Source organism: Vigna radiata, chromosome 9 (assembly GCF_000741045.1).
Source record: "Vigna radiata var. radiata cultivar VC1973A chromosome 9, Vradiata_ver6, whole genome shotgun sequence".
NCBI lineage: Eukaryota > Viridiplantae > Streptophyta > Magnoliopsida > Fabales > Fabaceae > Vigna > Vigna radiata.
In genome coordinates, this window is record NC_028359.1 from 18,689,690 (window position 1) to 18,697,401 (window position 7,712).

A 7,712-nucleotide genomic window follows, 5' to 3' on the forward strand; every position below is an offset into this window, starting at 1 on the left:
GACTCATCACTTACCACAGGAGACGATAACAGTTCCAAGACGTTCAGAACAACCTCAATTCATGCCATTACAAAGAAGCATTGATTCAGAAGAGATGTTTTAAAAAGTTGTGGAGAGTAGCGTGTTCTATGTTGATAAAAGGGAGGAAAAGAGGGCATGTGAAATGATTACTAGAAGTGGGAGAGTATTGGAGGAAAGGAGAGTTGAAAAAAAAAAAGAGGTAGAAAAAGAGAGTTTTGAAGAAAAAAATAAGCAAGAGGAAGATGGAGGGAGAGAAAAAAATATGAAAAATGGTGAGGGTGATGAAAGGAAAGAAGAAGTTGAAAAATTGAAAGAACAACAGTATGTTAAACCTTTGCCTTATCCAAAAACATACTCAAGAAGGGAGAAGGAAAAACAATTTGAGCTCTTTATGGAGATTTTTATAAAGTTGGAAATAACCATACCATTTTCTGAGGCACTTCAGCAAATGCCCTCATATGCTAAATTTCTAAAAGAATTGCTTATGAAAAAGAGGAAGTATGTTGAGAAGGAAACCATTGAAGTGCAAGGAAACTGTAGTGCAGTATTACAAAGGAAATTACCTCCTAAACTGCAAGATCCAGGAAGTTTCACTATTCCATGTACTATTGGAGAGTTAGAAGTGGGAAAAGCTCTGATTGACTTGGGAGAAAGCATTAATCTAATGCGTCTTTCTATATTTAGAAAGATTAGAGGATTACAATAGAAGCCAACAAGGATGACTCTTCAAATAGAAGATAGATCTCTTAAATACCCATATGGAGTGGCTGAAGATGTCATAGTTAAAGTAGACAAATTTTTATTCCCGGTAGATTTTTCGTCATGGAGATGGAGGAAAATGGAGATGCACCTTTGATTCTTGGAAGACCTTTCATGAAGACAGCTAGAATTTTAATTGATGTGGAGAATGGTAAGCTGAAGGTCAGAGTAAAGGATGAAGAGGTGAATTTTGATGTCTTCCAAGCAATGTCATATCCTAGAGACAAAAAGTCATGTTTTCAAATAGACATTGTGGAAGAACTTTGTATGTTGCAAGATAAGAGAATACGAAATGCATCTGCACTAGAGAGGTCGCATTTATTTAAGATTGGAGCAGATAATCTTTTAAGGAGATGCGTAACTAAGGAAGAGGTAGAAGGAATCCTTTGGCATTGTCATAATTCTCCTCATGGAGGGCATTACAATGGGGAGCGAACAGCTACAAAAATTCTTCAGTCAGGATTTAATTGGCCTACTTTATTCAAGGACGCTCATAATCATGCTAGGAATTGTGATAAGTGTCAAAGGACAAGAGCTATCTCAAGAAGGCATGAGATGCCGTTACGAGGTATTTTGGAGGTTGAAGTTTTTGATTGTTGGGGTATTGATTTCGTTGGGCCTTTTCCACCATCATGTAATAATGAATATATTTTGGTGGTTGTTGATTATGTGAGTAAATGGGTGGAAGCTCTAGCATGTCCAAAGAATGATGCCAATACGGTAATTAAATTCTTGAAAAGGAAAATTTTCTCACGTTTTGGAACCCCTAGGGTACTTATTAGTGATGGGGGGTCTCATTTTTGTAATGCTCAATTTGCTAAGGTACTTAAACATTATGGGGTGAAACATAAAGTGGCTGCACCCTATCATCCACAAACGAATGGTCAAGCTGAAGTTTCCAATAGGGAAATTAAGAGGATATTAGAGAAGACGGTTGCTTTTTCACGAAAAGATTGGTCACGGAAATTAGATGACGCTCTTTGGGCATACAGGACGGCTATGAAGACTTCATTGGGATTAACACCTTTTCAGATGGTGTATGGGAAAGCATGTCACTTGCCAGTAGAGATGGAACATAAGGCTTTGTGGGCTTTGAAATTTTTTAATTTTGATCCTCATGAAATACAAAGCAAACGAAGAAATCAGTTGTTAGAACTTGAAGAGATGCGGTTTCATACATATGATTCGTCCAGGAATTATAAAGAAAAGGTGAAATTTTATCATGATAAAAAGCTGATAAAGAGAGTCTTCATTCCAGGACAGCAGGTGCTACTATTTAATTCACGGTTGAAGTTATTTCCTAGGAAGCTTAAATCAAAATGGTCGGGACCCTTTGTGATAGAGCACGTATATCCGAGCGGAGCTGTGGAATTGGAGACTACAGATAAGGAGAGAAATTGGGTTGTAAATGGTCAGAGGCTCAAACACTATTTAGGAGGAGAAGTGGAGCAGTTTTCTACCGTACTGATGTTGGTGGATCCATGAGGTCTGGGTCAGGCTCGTGACATTAAACAAGCGTTTTTAGGAGGCAACCCAGGTTTTATCACTTTGAATTAGTAGTATAGGTTGAATTTATGATTGAGTTTATGCTTGGCTTGTACACTTATTTGGATAATGGTTCAATTTTATTGCATGATGAGTTGTTTGCTATTGATGATTGATTGTGGATGATGATTGAGAATGTGTGAATGTTGATATCCAGGTTGATGGTTCACTAGCTATGTGAACAGATGAGTAAGTGATTCATGATTGTGATTTTGATGCTAAGCAGGATTCCTGTGTGAAGTAAGAAAGCATGATTATGTGAGGTATTGAGCTTCAGAGTTTTATTGTTGTGTGCACTGTTTACAGGGAATCATGAATGGTATTGACTTAATCTTGATAATTGATTGAATTGCATGTGTATGTCATATGNTGCTATTGATGATTGATTGTGGATGATGATTGAGAATGTGTGAATGTTGATATCCAGGTTGATGGTTCACTAGCTATGTGAACAGATGAGTAAGTGATTCATGATTGTGATTTTGATGCTAAGCAGGATTCCTGTGTGAAGTAAGAAAGCATGATTATGTGAGGTATTGAGCTTCAGAGTTTTATTGTTGTGTGCACTGTTTACAGGGAATCATGAATGGTATTGACTTAATCTTGATAATTGATTGAATTGCATGTGTATGTCATATGATCAAGGCCATGCTTGNAAANNNNTTACTTAGCCAAATTTTCACCCAAAGAATTTTAAATGATATACCCTTTTTGAACCTTGACCTTAAACAATATGAAAACCCTTGTTTGAATTGATTTACCTTAAGTTAAGGTTGAGAATAATTATATGTGTTGAAAAGGTTCAAGTTTGGGGTTAAATAGGGAAAGTGAAAGGCAAAAGAAAAAGGAAAGCATTGAGTTCAAAGTATGAAAAAGAAAAATGCATGTGAAAGAAAAGAAAAGAAGAAAAGAGAAAAAGCATGTAAAGAGAACTCAATGTAAAATGAAAAAGGGAAAAAGTTGGGAATGAGTGAGATTGGTTAAAAAGAGAGTGTGCTTGAACTTTGAATGATGATTTAAACTCTCTTAACTCAGGGATTTTGTATTCTAGAAAAACAAATTTTCTTGATAGCCCAGCCATAATACAAGCCTTGGAAAAAGTCCTTGTGATGACATGTGCATGTGAAGATGTTGATTGTTTTAGATGAATGACAATATTGTTTTTTGTGACATGTGAACAATAGAGAGTAGAGTAACCTCCTAAACACTTGAGTGATTGAGTGAAACACTTGCTTGGTGAGAATTGTTAAATCCATGTTTACATCTATGTTTAGTTGATTAATCATTCATGAATGAAACTTCTGTTGGAAAAAGATTGATTATGTGAACTAATTTGGATTGNAAGCATGCATGCATCTTTGTAAGATTCCACTAAAATCTGAATTGTATAGTAACTTGTCATGAGAAAAAGGAGTTTTGAAAAGTGTGAATTATTTGATGAAAAAGTGGAAAAGCCAAGTTTTGTCGTGTTTGCTTGAGGACAAGCAAAGTTCAAAGTTTGGGGTTGTGATAACGGTCTAAAAACCGTTATTTTCATGCTTAAATTTGATAGTAAAACACAACCTTGTGGCTTAGAATGAGCTTTAAATCAAGTAAAACACTTAGTTGAGTCTCTTGAGAGTGAAAACTTGGTTTTAGAGATATTATGCTTGTTTTGCAGGGTTTTTAGATGAATTAAAGATGGAAGTGAAGTAAGGGGCACTAAGACCCATGAAAGAAGGAGAAAAATGATGAAAAGAAGGGTCAAGCAAGTTGCTGAGCGCCAGAATGGTCCGCTGAGCGCTCAGAGCGATTAGAGGGAAACCGCTGAGCGGTCAAAGCGGCACAAGGCAAACTGCTGATTGGTGAATTTAGGCGCCTAGGCGGTTGTCTGTTTTTTTAGCTAGATTCTGTAAATCTTTCTGTAATCTATCTGTTATCTTTTTGGGCTTATATATAGCCCTTGTGCGAATTAGAAGGGGATTCTTTTGGTAGAGATAAATGTCCATAGCTATTCCACACCTTGGAGGAGGTTCCTTGGATGCTTAGGCTCAAATCAACCAAGTTTAGGGTTATCTCTTCCATTCTTTCATTATTTTCATCTAGTTTCACCATGATTATGGTGAACTAAACCCTTTGTTGTTGGGGAACAATGTAATCTTTCGAAACTCTAAAATATTCAAATTCTTATTTATTTCATATACTTGTCATATACTTATTTATCAATTGTTGGGTTCTCATTTGTGCTCAATGCTTCTATTGTTTAACTCATTCAGTAAAAGATGTTTGTCTTTATCGATATGGTGAGAAATTCGTTGGTTATGCCAATATCGCATAGGGATAGGGGTAGGACGGTCAATTGTAGTTGCTTCCGATCGCATTGCATTATTGGTTACTAGGGGAGGCTAGGGATAGCAAGCCGGTAATTAATAATAGACTTTTTTCACCAAGGGATTGGGTTAAGGGTAAATAAGAAAGTTTGCATGGCAATCAGATAAATAAGTGAAGTAAATAAGAAGAGTAGATATATGAGAGTGGATAAGATGAAATTGTAAACCCCAACAAACACCATTCATCCATAGTCTCTCAAAACTATTTGAATCAACCGCATTGCATGTTTATTTTTGTTCTTTGCATATAACCACCAATTTATTCTCTTCTCAAGTCTTACGCGATTAGGTTACATGAAAGTTAAGGCCTGAGAGTCCTTTGGGAAAACGATACTCGGACTTACCCGTTTATATTACTTGATAACGATCTGGTACACTTGCCAGGGACTTAACAATAATCGCCTTAGATCCAATGAAATAGGATCTAAATTTCTCCAATGCATAAACTATAGCCAAAAACTCTTTTTCTGTAGTAGCATAACTCAGTTGGGCTTCATTCAAAACTTTACTAGCATAGTAAATGGCATGGAATACCTTTTCTCTTCTTTGCCCCAACACGACACCTATGGCATAGTCACTAGCATCACACATCAGTTCAAACTCTTTATCCCAGTCCGGAGCTATAATCACTGGAGCAGAAATCAATCTTTTCTTCAGAGTATTAAAAGCTTGCATACATTCATAATTAATTACAAATGGTGTCTCTTTAGCAAGCAAATTACTCAGTGGCTTAGCAATCTTTGAGAAATCGTTGATAAATCTTCGATAAAACCCAGCATGACCAAGGAAACTTCGAATTCCTTTCACATTTGTTGGTTGCTGGTCTTTTCTGCTTCTAGTGTGTATTGTTTCCTGCATACACAAGAAACAAACCCTAAAAGCACTTTTACAGAGAAATAAAACAAAACTTAACAAAATAATTACAAACAAGCCAAATTTCAGTCAATTCACACTACTTGAAAAAGTTAAACCTCGAGTCCCCGGCAACGGTTCCAAAAACTTGTTGACTCTCTGGCAAGTGTACCAGATCGTTTCAAGTAATATAATTGGTAAAACCCAATATCGTTCTTCCCAAGAGACTCGAAAGCCTTATCGTTCGTGCAAATTGAAATCGTAAGACTTGTAAAGAAAATTAATTGGTGGGAATGCAAAAACACAAAATAAACATGCAAATGCGGTTGATTCAATTAACGAGAAAAAGACTATGGATGAATGGAGTTGTTGGGGGTTTACAATTTCATCTTATCCGCAATCTGTTATCTAATCCTCTTGTTTAATTTGCTTTGTTATCTAATTGTCATGCAAACTTTCTTGGTTTACCCTTAACCCAATCCCTCGGCGAAAAGAGCCTATTACTAATTACTGGCTTGCTATCCCTAGCCTCCCCTAGTAATTAATAACACGTTAAGAACAGCAGCAAAAACAATTGATCGTCCTACCCCCTATCCCTAGGTGGTATTGCTTAATCAAGGAATTTCTCACTAGTTCATGACAGTAGCGTATGTTCCCGTATCAATAAAGATAAACAACAGTTATCGAATGAGTTAAACGATAAAAGCTTTAAGCACAGATGAGAACCCAACAATTGATAATCAAAGCATACGATAATCATATAAATAAACAAGAATTTCAATAAAAGAGAGTTTCAAAAGATTACATTGTTTCCCCCAAAAACAAAAGGGCTTAGTTCACCATTGTCATGGTGAACTTAGATGAAAAATGATGGAAGAATGGAAAAGCAAACCCTAGGTTGGATGAAAAGGAGCCTAAGCATCCAAGAGATCTTCTCCAAGGAGTGAAAGTTAGGTCTGGCTGCCCTCTTCTATCAAAAGAATGACTCTCAAGTCACACTTATGTCGCCCGGCGGTTTGCCTTTTACCGCAAAACCGCCTAGCGTCTTCGCCTTGGTGTCAGACAGTGGCTTCTCCTCGCATTTGGCCGCCCAGTGGTGGATTTTGGCGCTGGGCGGTTCCTAGACTCTTCTTTTCTACATTTTTCTTCTTCCTTCTTGAGTCTAAGACCTTCATCTTCCATCCCATTCTTCTTTTTCATCAAAGATGCTACAAAACAATGCAAAACAAGCATAATATCGCTAAAAGCAGTTTTTGACTATCGACTGACTCAATTTATGTGTTTTGCTATTCTAAGCTCGTTCTAAGTCTTAAAGGGTGTAATTTGGTCTCAATTAACATATGAAAATAATTGTTTTTCAATCGTTATCATGTATTAGGACTTCCTTGAGTCATTGATTGTACTGTCCAGTTTTGATTCCATTGTTTTCTACATTTTGGTGCAAATTTTGTGTAAAAAGTGTTGCATATTTGGCTACAGCAGGGGTGTTTTGTTGAATCTGTCCATTTCAGTGGAATTTAAACATTTATGCAAGTGTTTTTACCATTTGAAACATGTATGCACTATTCATTTGGTCAAATTTGAGGTCATATGCAAAATCACTTGCTAAACCATCAATTTTGCCTAAATTTGGAAGTGAACTAGTGAATTTTGAGTTCACTGTGTTTCTTTGATGGCCTAGTGTCTAAACACCTTGAAATTGATGATACAAAGTTGCTAAAAAAAGTCAATTTATGTTTCCAAACGTGTTTATGTAGAACCACCCATTAAACCACAAAAGTTGGCCAAAAATTGGAAGTGGACCACTGATTTTCTGGTGTTATTTGTTTCTTGGTTGTTTAAGTGTTTGCACACATCCAATTTGATGATATAAACTTGTTTGAAGTCTCAATTGAGCCTTAGATACATTCATTCTTACTACTGTAGTCCCATTTTTTTAGCCTTTTCTGGTGTAGTTTTTAACTTTTGGCTTGTTGTTTGAAATTTCCAATCTTTAAACTTCAATTCTACACATCCTAAGAAGTTTAAAGTTGTTAAAGGAAGCTAAGAAACATGTCAAAATAGATGAAGTAGCTAAATCTCAAAGTTTGCCTACTTGAAACCTAAAAAAGTAGATGAAGTAGCTAAAAATCATTACTCAAACCTCAAATAAAGTGTACTACAATT